General features: G+C 43.0%; 1 protein-coding gene across 3 annotated transcripts in view; it reads right to left on the bottom strand.

The window, feature by feature from the left end:
* Positions 1-16,552, bottom strand: part of ACSBG1 (acyl-CoA synthetase bubblegum family member 1) — a 450,391-nt gene that overhangs the window by 192,711 nt on the left and 241,128 nt on the right. The gene's annotated exons all lie outside the window — the stretch shown is intronic.

The following is a 16,552-nucleotide window of genomic DNA, read 5'->3' as shown; positions in this document are numbered from 1 at the left end:
TTGTGAACAATTAAGAAACATAGTATACACTGTACAATTAACTGATATACAGGGATCATAGCCCACAGTCAGTCACAATGCACTATGTTCTATGTATGTCTGTGTATGATGCATTGAATGTAGCATTTGTACACAGTGCAGAAAATTAAGGCACATATTTCATCTGCACTTGTGCAGTACACATCAGTGATGTGTTGTATACACCTCATAAAGAACAGGATCTACAATCTTCAAGTATGGGTTGTGGTTGTGAGAGTTTTTGTATTTGCTTTAATGCCACTGTGATTCACAGCTGCAATCTTATTTGCTAATGTTAACCACAGTACCAAGGTGTGCCCCATCTGATGTGTAGAGCCTCACTTACATGTTTGGCAGTATCACAGGGCAATTCTAAAGTAGCTTGCTCAATGCTAATACGTTACATTTCTGTATCATTTTGAAGGCCAAATGTACTCTGTGCCATGGAGTTCGTCCACAGCTGCGATGTCTCTTTTTTTCCGTTTAATCCACGGGAGTTTCACTGGAGTCTTGGCTGTAAACATCTATACATTTGTTCTATGTACATATGTGCTTTACCATTTATGCTCACACACAAAAATGGGGAGATTAACTTTAGAGTGCCAGAGTAAACCCTCCCTAGCATACAGGGCTGGTTTTAGGGCAGTGCAACTGGCGCAGCCACCTGGTGCTGACTTTGGTGGGGGACGCTATATTTAAAAATAACTATTGGTTTAAAAGCACTTCCTTGTGGTCCAGAAGTTTTCATGCAACAAAAAAAATGTCAAAATAACTCTGGTGATGAATGTTCTTATTAGTGAGATATATTCTTTAACCTAGTGGCAGTTTTGACCCATCACAAAGTGGCGCGGAGGGCTAATGTGCCTTCTGCAAAGAACGTGTACCATGCAGATCACAGAACTGTGTGAGTGAACTATAAGTGGCACTTTAAAATATGAAATGTATGTCAGAGAGAGGCTATGGAGAGATGAGGTGCACTGTTGGTGAGTGGCAGCGAAGGAATTTATGGAGGAGGTAATGAGGGGGCACAAAAAAAAAATTGTTTCATTGGGCGCCACCAGCACTAAAGCGGGCCCTGCTAGCCCCAGCAATAACCCCAAAAGCTTATCTGACACTAGAATAAGGTTTCCGCTCGGCAATCCAATTATTTTGGCCTGGGTCTTTCTAACTTGGTGGGTCTCGTAGGCATTCTTCTAAAAAAGACGAAAGCCCTCACCAACTTAGGTTGCATGCTTTATCATCGGATCCCTCCTCACCGTGACATCACAAAGGTCTTTAAGATAGGAACTCTTTATGAGGAATCTTGTGAAGCCTACTTTCCTGGTGGTCAGTGTTAGAGGCTGGGTATTGGTAGGGGTAAGCATACACCAACCACTAGCAATACACGCCCAAAACAGGGTTGTGCCCAGTCAAGGTCCCACAAAGGAGCCCATGGTTCAACCCCTGGTAGCTTGGCAATGAGTAGTCAGGTTTAACTCAGGAGATGGGTATGTAAAGCATTTAAATACACCAATGCAGTGAGTAAGTCAGACACAACACACAATAAAAATCCCACACCATTTTATATAAATAGTAAATATTGTTATCTTTAAAATGACACCAAAACAACAAATATCCAATATAGTGAACCAGAGATATTCATTTTTATAGATTAAAAGTAAAACTAGCGCTTAGAAGAAAATAGAGCTCAAAGGGAAGATTGCCCTGGACCGGGACATCTTCCAGAGTTCCAGCCGCCTCCAATGTAACACTTTTACACTTACTTCCAGAAGTGTTTCGTGATGCAGGAAAGTGGTCCACAACCCCAATCCAAGGTTCCAGAATCTCTGAGTTGCTCCTTGGGACGTTGGGACTACAATTCCACAATGCACCTGGCCAAATCCCTGAAAGTCCTCTGGACGCACTCCAGGCTGGGGACTTTGGTGAAAGCTGGTGCAAGGAAGCTCCTTTAACCTGTTGCTTTCAAGGAGTTCCCGCCTGAGTCCATTGAAAAGCAAGGCAAAGTCCTTTGGGCTGTTGTTCCAGTGTGCCCAGGAGCAATACTGCAGTATGCAATTCTCTTTGTTGCAGACCAGGGTATCAGCAGGGCAGTCCTTCTTCTTCTTGTGGATTCAGGCAGCAGATCTTTGTGCATCCAAAACACCAATCCAAGGGTCTAGAAGCTCTGAGATGGTACTTGGGATGCTGGGACTACGTTTCCTAGAATGCACCTGGCCAATCCCTTCAAAGGCCACTGGAGGCTGTCTACCTGGGGTCTTCTTGATGGAGATGATGCAGGTGAAGCTCTGTTAACCTACTGCTTTCAGGGAGACCACTCCTGAGTCCTTCAAAAAGCAAGGCAAAGTCCTTTGGGCTGTTGTTCCAGTGTGCAACAGGAGCAATACTTCAATATGCAGGCCTCTCTGTTGCAGACCATGGTTCCAAATGGGCAATCTTTCTTCTTCTTGAGGTTTCAGGCAGCAGGTTGGAATTCCAATGCAGATCAGCCACTTTTATTCAATCATTTTGGGGGACAGTCAGTGGGCATCCTTGTCCAATGAGCTGTAGGGTGCTACCCAAAAGTATGACAACTTCCTCCAAAGTGTAGCATTGTCTTGTCCCATAAAGCACTGTACTTTAACATTCCAGGATGGATGATTTTCCTCCAGAGGAATAAGATCTGGCTAAACCAACCCCCTGGAGTAGCTCATTTCCATTAACTCCCTCGTTGGACATCTGCAAATTCCTTTCCTAACCCCACCATCTATCTGTGGAGTACAAGGGTGAGAGGGCAGGCCTGGCAGCATTCCTTTCTGACTGGCTTCCTTTTCAAGCCCCAGTTTGATTTGCCCGCCCCCTTTCTGGCCTAGCTTCACCATCTGCCTACCTTCCCCACAGATAACCTCTGCTCAGTGCAGGCCACTTATCACTTCATTGGCTAATTCTGTTAGGGCTGACCAATCAGGAGAGACCATTAGCAGGCTGGAATTTGACTTACAGCAAAGAAAGTCATATAACTTATTTTCTGTAACAGTTATGATAAATATAACAATGGCAAGTTGTTGAATTTATCATTAACATTCATGTGAGTCCTCTCATGGCATTTTTAGCTTCTTCCTAGCCATACTTGGGCTTATGAAAAATAGTTCAATTTTAGCCTATGGAGCTAACTTTCTACAATGGGGGAAAATGAAAGTTGCAGTTCCCTCACCAGGGCATATAAAATATACTTTAGGATGTCCCTGCTTATAGTTACATGGCACCCCACCCCTGGGGCATCTAGGGGAGACCTTGGGGTGACTTATATGTAAAAATAAGGTAGATTATTACTTTGGAAGAACCTTTAATGCCAAAGTGGAATCTGCATACATTTTACTTTTCAAAGACAGTATGCACAGTGGGGCTGCCATTAAAAATGATGGCAGGCACGCAGCCGTGCACACATCTACTGGACCTCTAAACTTCCATGCCCTATTATCTAATAGGGGCTTATAGGTAGTCTGAATCCCTTTTGCCCTATTACCTACTAGGGACTTACATGGGTCTGTCATGCCAATTGGAATTATAACATTGGACCATGTACCTTTTATTCAGAGCACTGGACATGGCCTGTTTAGCAGAGCCCAGGGCACAGTCAGGATCAGTTACCATCAGTATCAGTCAGAAACATTGGGGTGAACATGCTGAAAGGGTGTCTTTCTCAGTCAGGTAACTGCGACGTGAAGGAGAAAAAAATGTGTTTGGATGGATAAGTAATACAGAAGTTTTGATACCTCCCTATCACATTAATAAAACCAAATGCACAAAAAAAGCTCTATTAAATGTAATTTCCTAGTGAAGTGTCAACATATTTTTGCCTCTTACTTGTTATACCTTTACTAGTCCATGACATTCATCGGGACTTAGTCCCAACCCTATGTATTACATAACCTGCATCACAGGTAAGTCACTCTTATATCGGACTTTGGAGGATAGAAAGGAAAGAGAAATAAAAGATACTAATATGGGAGATGCATTGTCAAAGTACAAGCCTGTTTCTACAGTAAAGCTATGTCATGCTTAACGTATTATACTTAACTTATAATTTGCTTGTGTGGCAGGTCATAAAAATGAACACGTTTGAGTGACCCGCCTGTTTGCTCGGGGAGAATGATTCACAAACATTTTCATTTTCCTACGGCACATTGCACAAATGCATTTATGAATTATACCAAAAATTGGCATAATTCTTTCATGACACAACTGCGGTCTCACATTGTTAGTAGGTTGTGTGCTCATGGCCAAGTATTATGAGTTAAAAGCTCGATTTGAAAGTGCACTTTAAAAGCGTTGGAGAACAGTGGATGGAGTGTTCCTTTGTTAGTACAAAACAACTTTTGTTTTCCCCAAAACACAATGTTTATTTTTCAAAACCTTTTGAGAAGTTCATATTACCTCTTCCACCTTCCTCATCTCAGTCTTTACCAGATGAGTTGAGAGACAGATAATCTTGGTTGCCCACTTTTCTCACAGACTTTTACTTCTTTTACGCACACACAAATCAGTTTTGCCATTTCCTCATACAGATGACCAGCTTTTAGGTTTCACCTTAATGCAAAATTTGGCAATGCCAATATGTCTGTCATGACACTAGCAGAGAATTTTACCTCTGGTGAACTGTGAATAGAAGCGAGAAGCAGGAAAGTGTATCTGTGTACTCTGATAAAATGAATTAAAAGCACAACCAGGAGTGTGTGAGAACAAGAATGAAATATGCAAGAGGGCATGCAGGTCTGAAAATGAGAGCTGAGCTACTCAGGACAAGTGCAAGCAAGTGCCTTGTGCACCATGCAAAATGTCTCACAAAAGGTCTGTTTACTCATTGGTAACCTCTGGAGGAAGTAAAATTGGGATTTAACTGATGACAGCAAAGGTAAATTAACTTGAAGAATGCATTTTGCACAACCGGAAGGTGACAGATAAGATAATAAGGTAAGCCAAGCAAGGCTGCATTTCTAGAATACAAACAGATTGAGAGAGCTGCCTGGATCATCAACTTTTTGCCTTTAAAAAAGAGGTGTTGAAGAATTTTCCTTAAGCTTTTCAAAAGGGAGTAACATATACCAAAGACAGTGCTGGCAGTCATTCAGAAGGTAAAATCAGTATTGATGGTAACACCAACATTTTTTATCATAGCGTCACAGGCTGGTAGTGTGCCAAGAGCCAGTGACTATGAATGGAGGTCAAGGTCTAAGTTTGATTCCGTATAACCAACACCTCCATTTTATTTACATTCAGCTTCAAAAGAAACAAGGGATTCCTGAAGTTTAAGAGAGGAGGAACAACAGTGTTACTACCACGCTGTTGAATCAGAAATTGAACATTAACAGTGCAGTTAAAAAACGTAAAATCAAAAGAACACATTAAAGCAAATAAAAGGGTTAAACAATAATAATTTTTGTAATGAAATGTCTAGTGCCTTGCCTATTAAAATAAATATTACTTTAATTCCCAAACAACTCCATACTAAACATGGAAGTGTAAATGTATTTAATGCAATTGAGACCTTCTGGCACCACTTGAACCAGAGATTTGTTAAAGAAGGTCTCTTAGTGCTAAACAGTGTATAGACCCTCCATAGAGAGCTCATCAAGCAGTTCACAATGAGAAGTTATTCCTATTGCAGTTGTCACACGTTCTCAATGTAAAACCCATTCCTCTTACATATGTCACAAAGTTCCCAATATAAACCGCTTTCCCAGTGGATCTGTCAAAGAGCTCACAATATAAAGACTTGGCTCTTAGCCTATTGAGGCAGAGCAGTCCAAGACTCAGAACTGAGAAATGCACACAATTAACACATAATAAGCCAATTGGCAAGAAATGTTTCTTTTTTAAAGAAAATGTACTTTAATGCACACACAACTGAATACTATACTCCAAACAATAAATAATCAGAGGATTTCAGGTGGAATTACAAACAGGATCCCCTCCTTGAAAAGTGCTGCAAACTAACCACGGTGCGCATCATGTATCCTAAAGGAATATCACAGAGTGTAATTAACTCTTTAAACTTAGTCAGTGTCCGGTATTTGTGAGGTACCATGTGCCAATTGTATTGTCAAAGAAGTCTTAATATAAAACTACTTCCTATGGTGTTTGACAAGGGATTCTTAATTAAAAATACCTTCCTATTGTATTATCATAAATTCCACAGTGCAAAACCCCTTTATATTGTGTCTTAGAAATCCGGCTGGAATGTCTTAGGGCAGTTGGTAGTTACTTGGCCCCTATTCTTTCAATGAAGGTATTTCTTCTTTGGTGTTCTGGAGTCTCTGTACCGGGGCCTCTCAAAATGGGGATCATGTACTCCCTCTAGCACTTAAATTTAATTGTAATGAGGCAAAGCAGTCGGGGACTGACTCAGCGAGCTGATGTGGACTAGAAAATTGAAACTCAGTAGCGCACAAAAGTAGCAACAACTCAATGAATGGCCAATGCTTTGAAACAGAAAAGTACTGTAAGGAGCACACAACTAAACACAATGGACACAATTACACATTTTTCAGGATTTCAACTAGAACTGCAAACTAACCCCCCTCATACAGGGGCCTTGCATAATTGCAGGGTGCAAATCACATATTCCAAAGAAATATCACAGTGTCAGCTAATGCATGTATCTATAGTATGTTCCCATTCGCTGTGTGGTACCAGGTGACAATTTGCACACCAACGAGCTCATACCCTAAACACAGCAATACCCATATATGGCGTATTGTAACACAAAGATCTGCATGATCAGCTTGGTCAAGCCTACAGGGACTGTCAAGTTATTCACAAGGTACAAGATTACCAGTGGATCTCTAAACTGCAGCCCCACTTATAGGGGCTTTGTAGACTAACCAGGGTAAAAATCACGTACTCTAAAGAAATATCACATGGGGCAAATATCCCTGCATATGTAATACCCTTCCATTATATGTGAGTAGGCTCTAAATGTAAAATCAGCAATGATCCTATCTGAGCTCACAGGAAAACCTGAGGCTTTCCACAACCAAACGTTTAAGTCTACAGGCTTCATCAAGTTGTTCATAAGGTAAAATGAGAGGCTTGTTGCCTAAGTCTGTTAACATGAATACAGCATGACACTGTGGTCTTTGCCTAGAGTCCCTTCAAATCATTTGGCAGGCTCTAAGTATACTTTCCCATGAACATTAGATCACCTTGCAAAAACAATATGAATTTACTATGGTCGGATCTAAAAGGCTCATGTGCAATAAATCCCTTCGTACTCAATTCCTATTTTATACGTCAGACTGTTCAATATGTAAAGCCCATCCCTAAAGTATTTGGCGAAGGATTTCACAATGTGAAACCATTGCTTTGTATTCCTCAGAGAGTTTACACTATATGTAGTCACTTAATATGGTTTTAAGGAAAGCAGTTCCATAAGGGCCCATACCACTTCACAATAAACAATTCAGGATTACTACATCTCTCATAACTTTTCATAATAAACAGATCAGACTGACTTTTGACACTGGACATAATGTTTTCTGATGGACAAATCATGCCTACAGGCTTGATCGTTTGATTAGCAGCATAACAAAGCCAGGCCTAAATACTGTGCATAATCTGTGCCATACAAGCAATCTCTTTCAGAGGAATCACACACCTTCTGCCCAATCAAATCAACTAAGGAGAAAGATGAGTATGTGGGTGGTGCTAGACTCCCTCTTCAGTAATGCTTAATGCCCCTTTTCTATTGATCAAGTAAGGTGAGGTGACAGCAGCACTGTCAAGCCAGACCTAAGAAGGTGCTAGTCTCAGGAGATGAGACCTGACGCAGGCTGAAGCCACTGCATTGTGTTAAAATGGGTCTATCTCGTTTCATTTCCATTCAACAAAGGCAACAGAAAGAAAGAGACGAGTGCAATTGCGGGTAACAATATATGCAACTTCATTCACTGCTCCCACTGTCTCAGACAGCTTGGGTAGCAAAAGGATTTTGCTGAATTGTAACTAACAAGCAAACACATTCCACTGGCCACAGTTGGCGGCAGTATTCCAACATATCCACATCAACGTAAACATTGCTTCACCTCTGATGGATGATTTGTAAGGCTAATATCAGCCTACTTCTGTACCAAGGCTGTCCAGAAAGAAACAACACAGACTGACTATTTATGATAACAATGTTGGCCAACACACAAGGTGTACTACCTCTGAGTCAATTCTATACAGAAACACTTTAGACTGATGATTAGTGATATCAGTATTGACCAACACAAAGATGTCTTACCTGTGCACCAAACCATTATAGAATTTGCCACCGAAGGAATCACGAGATATAGGAAATGCAAACTTTCTGCATATCCTGCTCAGGATCAAGTGATTTCCAACAGTTCCAAGGTTAATTCTTTGTGGGCAGTTATTCTGACTCATTCAACACTGGGCTTTATTAATGCCTGATCAGACGCATAACAGGAAGCAATCAACAAGAGAGAGCGCCCTTTCAGCCCTGAACCATTCTCCCCACATATTCTTCCCAATATCTTTGATAAATTCCAAAAGGTATTAAATTCATATCCACTAACAGATGATAAGATGCAACAGGTAATGTTTCTCTTGGATTGAATGCAAATATCTATCATAGCTGCCAACATTCTTTGACTAAGAAGAAGTTGGATTTTTGGAGGCTTTAAAAATATTAATTAACATACCATCTTTGAATCAGGCGTCATATGGCCTATGACCAACATGCATTACGAAGTTGTGACAATGGCTTTATTAAACATAGATCTTTCCGACAAGACTTAACCATCTCATCTATCTTTAGCGAGTTATGGTACCTATTGCAAACAAAGTATGTCAGTTTAATTAATGCAGTCGAACTGATGCAACAATTCACAGAATGCAGTTATTGGTTAAATTAGAAGCCCAGCCTGGAAACAATATTTCTATAATGTGGAGTCTCCTGGCAACGCTACTTTCAGATTTCCCCACTCCTCATCACCCTTCCATGTTCTCTCTTGCTATGATCTTCCATTCTCCCCAAACCAGACCCCTCATACTGCAAGGAAGAATGCTACAGACGAAGTTGGTGCTTCCTTCTGAAAGATAGGACAAGTAGAGTAAGTATAGCAGCTAAGAATACTCTGTAAAGTTTAACCTGGAGTAGGAATGTGTCGCAAAAGCCCTATTAACATGACTGTGGAAACTAGAGGCAGGAAGGGGTTATAGTTCCTTCACTGAAAAGCTCTATGACGCAATGGATCCACGGTTAGAGGACTACATACGTCAAAAAAACAGAAGGAAGTGCCAGATACCTAGCACAGTCCTTCTGGTTTCTCCCTGGCTGGGCTACAATAATTCTATGGTAAACTCTTCCAGGCTGCGCTGTAAGCTTTTTTCTATTCTTTTCACAGCATCGGGACGGAATTGCTGTGTGATGTCCTACCTTGGCTTTAAAGGCGTGAGGAAATGAGAGTAAAAAAACGGAGGAGATTGTGCTGTCACAAAGGTGGTAGCCTACCACCTAAACCGGCATAGTTGGTAAGTAGGTCTAGGTATGGGTTTATACCTCTTGAGGAGGTAGTTTTATTATTGTTATCAGCCCGAATTGTTTTTGTGCTGTCAAAACCCTCAACCAGCAGGATTACATGATTGAGGGAACTCTTGTGTTGTGAGCTGTTTCTCTGTGTCTTCCTAGACAGGGTGGTGTTTTCAGCATCTCCTAGGTTCTATCCTACGACCGGATCAGCATTTCATCTGAAACAGGACATTGTTTCTTCCTCTTTTCCAGAGACGTGCTCCTGAAAGGAGGTTATGTGACATTGGAACTTCATCTGTCATTCTGTCTATTTAGAGAGGACAGCCTGGTTTTGCACATTTCAACCCTTACTTGTTTCTTACAGTCCAACATCAAAAAAGAAGAAACCATCAGTCTGTATCATTAGATGATGACTTCGCTTTGATGTTTTCAAAGCAGGTAAAGCAGAAATATATATTTTTTACCAGGGACTGATTTAGGTAGGTCCACCTTCTGAGTGGATGCACTGAGATCACTTTAAGAGATATTTTCAGTACAGCGACTTGGGTCATTACACATAAATTTGTACCTTGGTTGTGCTGTTTGGATAATGTCTTGATTACCTACTAGAAATGTTAATCACGTTGATCCCTAGTTTTCCTTGCCGCTCTTCTTGCGTGCCCTGCCTGTTTTTACTGTGCCTTGCAAGATGGTAGCATTAGTGTTTGAGGCACACTGGGGGACATTTACAATCCCCTAGCATCACCATAGAGTCACTTTCTGTGACGCTCCAGTGGTGCTGTGCACTGCGCCATATTTACAAAGCGGCGCTAAGCCACTTTTTGTGGCTTAACGCCGCCTTGTAAATATAGGCACCTCCGATGCAGTTTTCTGCGGCAGAGGGGCGTGTAAGGGGTGTTGCTGTGTGCAATCCACTGCAACACCCATTGCTTTTGACACTGACCCAGATTTACAAGAATTTGTAAATCTGTGGCAACACTAAAAACTAATGCCACCACAGGGGTGGCGTTAGCATGGTGCAATGAGATGAAATACTTTTATTTCTCCTCATTTTTTCTTTTTCAATGTGTGCTGCATTCTGCAAAATACCATTAATGACTATTTATGTGCAGGAAGGTGTCCCTTCCTGCACATAAACAATCACTCAATAATGATGATTTGCTGCAGTGTACATAGCAGTATCAAATCAACATTGTAGATTGTTTATGTTCATGCACATAAACAATCATTCCCTTCAAGGCAGACACCCTTGCTCTTATGGTGCAAGGATGCCTACATCGGTGCTGGCAGGTAAAATCCTTTTGTGTTGCTAAGGTAAATTTAGTGCCAGCGCTAGGGAAACACAGGGGTGTGCTGTATTTTTGTAAATATATAGCATCCCTGTGTTTCAAAACTGATGCAGTGCGGCGCTGCCAATTTTGGTGCAGTGCCACGCTGCGCCAGTTCCCTGTAATTCTGGCCCTATGTAGGTTATATATAAGAAACTTTTATGGGAAATAAAAACAGAAGAATAGTAAAACAAGAAAAAATATTTTTATATTTATAACGAAATAAAGGGGTACCATTACTGCCTGGCTCTACCTGACTGGCTGCACAGAGTAAGACGTCTAGGATTCACAGAAATGAGGATTACCTCTAAATATTCTTGCAATTATTAACTATGCAGCAAAAGTACATCGAAAATACTTTATCAAATTTTTTAAAGAAATTTCTAGAACACATCAGGGAAGGAAGTGTGAACTACTTTAGTTGCTTAATGTGCCCGTACATTAGCAGCCGCCAAAATCTCATCTAACTCAGAGTGCTGACTGTGTGACCTATTTACAAACCAGAAGAACAAATTAAGAAGCACTGACAAAGACAAAAGGTCTGGCATTTACTGCCAATGCTTTCTGATTTGCCATGTTTTATATAAACGTGATTTGCTGGGGGAACTGCCAACCAATATAACAAAATGTGCTCAAAAGCACATATTTACATAATATCCCATAGTATTAAAGGAAAATACTGTGTGTGTGTGTGTGTGTGTATCCTCCTTGTAAAGATCAGAATGCTGTCACAGTGAAATTAGCCATCAGCTAAAGTGGGCTGACAAGTAAGCCATGCTGCATGCCGTGGAATTCAGAAGAAAAATGTGAATGACACAGCAACAGACACAAATGAATGAAGAGGACTGGTTGAACGTCACAATAAGTAAGTAAAATATATTACTGAAGTAAAAAAAAGAAGCCTTGGACCTAAAAAGAGGAGATGGAAGTTAAAACAAGCACGATTTGCTTATGTGACAGCGCATAAAATGAACATTGAAGGATTTTTCACAAACCTTTCCAAAAGCACCAGGCTTGGTAAAATCAAACAAAAGTTCAAAAGTCCGAAGCACTGATCTGTTCATGGTCAAGTGCTATGAGGAAAAATTGCTTTATGTTTCTACTTACAAACTGGAATGGGGCCTTGGGGGCCACCCGAGCTTAGTGAGGTCTGCCCCCCAGGGCATTCTGGGAAAGAGGTGCAGTAGTAAGTTGACTGCCTCTTTAAGAGTGCACCCTGGGCGTTGGGCTACTTTGGAGCTCAATATAGCTCGAGTAATCTTTATTAAAGGCTACTTTGGACTACCAGGCCACCAATTTAAGGTTTGGTGACCTGGTGGCTGGCAATCGGTATATAAAATAGCTTTTTTTGTTAGCTTTCAGTCGAGGTTGTTAAGGATTTCCTTATAGCTTGAGAATTATGGCATCTAGCTCTGAGAAAGTTGAGGAGGCCATGGACTTACTGCGCGAGGCCGGCCGCATAGACCTATTGAAAGAGGATCGGAAAGCAAGGCCCATGCAGCGGGCCTCGGAACGTGTGGTGGCAGCCATGGTGGCATGTTCGTCCACCGCAAAAGTTTGGCCACAGTAGTGCAAGTAAGGAGAGGCTGCTCTGTTCCCACTCGAGCGGCCTCTCACGACCTGGTGGTGTCTCCTGGGGAGGGGGTGCCTCAGCAACCTGCAGCCCGCAATGGAGCCTCGTATGGGGCAAGGTGGGAAAATGAAGCCGATGCTGTCTCAGGTGAAGCCCACAGCAGTGGACAGGGCTCGTAGGAAGATTAACAGTGAGATGAGCTGCTTTTGCAGAGAATTCGGGTCTGGGGAGTGTGCCACTGACATGCAGTATGATAATGTGGAATTTTTGAGAAGCGATAGGGTGCATTTGTCTAGATTGGGAATGGTACTGTACTTGTTGGAATTAAGGGAGGTGGTGTTGAGAGCATTCAATTTACAGAAATGAAGGGGAAGCCAGAACCACTCAGGTGAGGGGGCAGAAAAAGTCAGGGATGCCTTTTCTGGGTGGCCGTGGCATGGAAGGTTTTACAGAAGGTCACAGAGTGTGATGTTGCGTTTCCATTGGTAAAACACAGAGAATGGGGTTAGGTAGAAAGTTTAAGGTTAAGAAGAAGTTAATTAGAGGCTTGCTGTTTAAAGTAAGATTTACAGTTTTAGGATGAAGGGGTAAGTTAAAAGTTGGAAATGCTTATATAACTAGTAAATTGGGGATATTGGGGTGGTGGAGGATAGGTTTGGTCAGTAAAATATTTGTTAGTGAGAAGGTAATTTTGTAACGCTCTTTGCCAGGTTTGTGTTTGTTAGTGTGCGCCTGCTTGATTAGAGCAGCCTTTTCCTCACTTTTAGGAGGGTAGGGGTCAGATGTATGACCATTTTTAGCTGTTGCAAACAGAGATTCAGCCCGTTTGCGACTGCTAAAAAGGGTTGCAGCATGTATCAATTTTGCGATTTGGTAACCTGTTATCGACTTGCAAAATAGGGTTTGTGAGTCACTATTAGGAAGCGGTATGCCAAGGGGGTCTCTTTCCAATAGCAAGTTCCAGGGGGAAGTACAACTGTTTTGTGACTCCAATGCGGTCGCAAAACAATCGCAGGTGGTAAGCATGTCGCAATTGAGAAGGAGACCCCTTTCCCTTTGTAAATGGCAGCAAGAACGTTTTTAAGAGTAGGCAGTGGTCCCACGGACCACTGCCTGCTCTTAAAAAATGAAACTGAAAAGTTTAATTTTCATTTTTTAAATGCAGCCCATTTTCCTTCAAGGAAAATGGGCTGCATTTAAAAAAAAAAAATACTGCTATATTTAAAAAGCAGTCACAGACATGGTGGTCTGTTGACCCCAACAGACCACCATCCCTTTGAGTGCTGGCCATTCCTAACGGGTCACAAATTGCGACCTGCCTCATGAATATTAATGAGGCAGGTCCCTTGCGATCCCATTCAGGAACTTCAAACCATTTTGGACTACTTTATCTTTTCATTTCCTGCGAATCGCGATCTCTCTGGGTAGAACAGAAGTTGAGCACTTTACATGACATCAACGCTGCTACATGGATTACTGCACTTTTGATTGTTACATGGATAATCGCACTTTGGTTGGTAACATGGATAATTGTACTTTTGCCAATAAGTTTCACTGAGAGCGAACTTCTGTTTCCTTTTCTATGTCTCCTTCACGCTCATGGCGACCATCTGCTCGCATATGTGAAACTGTTTTACTTTTCATTATTAGTTCATGTGGCAAGAAAAGTCCGGTTAGGAGTTTACAACGCTAATAGCTCTAACACGAGCAAACGCGGGACCCATTGCATTGCAAATGCTTGTTTCTTGCTATTATCTCTTTCCATGTGCTGTATTCTGCAGCATAAATAGAAAGAGGAATGTGCCTCTGAGGATTTTTTTGTTCAGAAATGTATCCCTTCCTGCATTAAAATCCTGACCACAATGCAGGTACCCTTGCGATATGACAGAAGGGTGCCTGTGTTGGTGCTAGGCAGCCACAAGTGCGCCAGCACAGAGAGGGAGCTGAACTGAACCACATCACTGTAAATACCCTTTTGGTCAGCCACTTTATCTAAATTGTGGGACTGTCTTGTCCATTTCAAATGCATACTCCCAATTCAGTAGCGCTCCTCCCTATTTAGTGCCTCGAGAACATTTAGGTATCATCCTGATTTTTTACGGTTTATTGTATTCTTTGACTGCTACCATCAGGGAACTAGTTTTCTTTTTGCTTTATTCTGTCGCATTTGTAATTTAGCATTCGATGGGAGTGTGCTCGCCATCCTCCCCTTAATCATTATGTTCTCCAGTGTCTCCCAATACTGTGTATTTCTCTCTCTCCGCACATCTTCTCAAATACGAAGCACTGCTGTGGTTCGTTAGCCCTCTTTCTCCCCTCTTATCCTTCACTCGCTCCACCTGCCTCTCTTTGTATGACTGTAAGGAAATGCCTCCTTGGCATGGTTACCCCCTGACTTTTTGCCTTTGCTGATGCCAAGTTATGATTTGAAAGTGTGCTGGGACCCTGCTAACCAGGCCCCAGCACCAGTGTTCTTTCCCTAAACTGTACCTTTGTCTCCACAATTGGCACAACCCTGGCACCCAGTTAAGTCCCTTGTAACTGGTACCCCTGGTACCAAGGGCCTTGATGCCAGGGAGGGTCTCTAAGTGCTGCAGCATGTCTTATGCCACCCTAGGGACCCCTCACTCAGCACATACACACTGCTTGCCAGCGTCTGTGTGCTGGTGGGGAGAAAATGACTAAGTCGACATGGCACTCCCCTCAGAGTGCCATGCCAACCTCACACTGCCTGTGGCATAGGTAAGTCACCCCTCTAGCAGGCCTTACAGCCCTAAGGCAGGGTGCACTATACCACAGGTGAGGGCATATGTGCATGACCACTATGCCCCTGCAGTGTCTAAGCAAAACCTTAGACATTGTAAGTGCAGGGTAGCCATAAGAGTATATGGTCTTGGAGTCTGTCAAACACGAACTCCACAGCACCATAATGGCTACACTGAAAACTGGGAAGTTTGGTATCAAACTTCTCAGCACAATAAATGCACACTGTTGCCAGTGCGCACTTTATTGTAAAAATACACCCAGACGGCATCTTAGAGATGCCCCCTGAAAACATACCCGACTTCCAGTGTGGGCTGACTAGTTTTTGCCAGCCTGCCACACACCAGACATGTGCTGGCCACATGGGGAGAGTGCCTTTGTCACTCTGTGGCCAGGAACAAAGCCTGTACTGGGTGGAGGTGCTTCTCACCTCCCCCTGCAGGAACTGTAAAACCTGGCGGTGAGCCTCAAAGGCTCACCCCCTTTGTTACAGTGCCACAGGGCATCCCAGCTAGTGGAGATGCCCGCCCCTCCGGCCACTGCCCCCACTTTTGGCAGCAAGGCTGGAGGAGATAATGAGAAAAACAAGGGGGAGTCACCCCCCAGTCAGGACAGCCCCTAAGGTGTCCTGAGCTGAGGTGACTCTTACTTTTAGAAATCCTCCATCTTGTAGAAGGAGGATTCCCCCACAGGGAGGAGGCACAAAGAGGGTGTAGCCACCCTCAAGGACAGTAGCCATTGGCTACTGCCCTCCCAGACCTAAACACACCCCTAAATTCAGTATTTAGGGGCTCCCAGAACCGAGGAAGATAGATTCCTGCAACTTAAAGAAAAGGAAGAACTGCTGACCTGAAGCCCTGCAGTGAAGAAGGAGACGACAACTGATTTGGCCCCAGCCCCACCGGCCTGTCACCCTACTTCGAAGAAAACTGCAACAGCGTCGAGCGACCTCTGAAGCCTCAGAGGACTACCCTGCATCTAAAAGACCAAGAAACTCCCGAGAACAGCGGCCCTGTTCAAGAAACTGCAACTCTTTGCAACAAAGAAGCAACTTTTAAAGACCACACGTTTCCCGCCGGAAGCGTAAGACTTTCCACTCTGCACCCGACGCCCCCGTCTCGACCTGCGGAAAACTAACACTACAGGGAGGACTCCCTGGCGAGTGCGAGCCCGTGAGTAGCCAGAGTTGAACCCCCTGAGCCCCCACAGCGACGCCTACAGAGGAAATCCAGAGGCTCCCCCTGATCGCAACTGCCTGCTTCAAGGAACCCGACGCCTGGAAACCACAATGCACCCGCAGCCCACAGGACCTGAAGGAACCGAACTCCAGTGCAGGAGCAACCCCCAGGCGACCCTCTG

The sequence above is a fragment of the Pleurodeles waltl genome, chromosome 3_1 (assembly GCF_031143425.1).
Source record: "Pleurodeles waltl isolate 20211129_DDA chromosome 3_1, aPleWal1.hap1.20221129, whole genome shotgun sequence".
In the NCBI taxonomy this organism is placed as follows: domain Eukaryota; kingdom Metazoa; phylum Chordata; class Amphibia; order Caudata; family Salamandridae; genus Pleurodeles; species Pleurodeles waltl.
The sequence above is the reverse complement of the archived record's forward strand: the minus strand, read 5'-3'. Positions and strand labels throughout refer to the sequence as shown.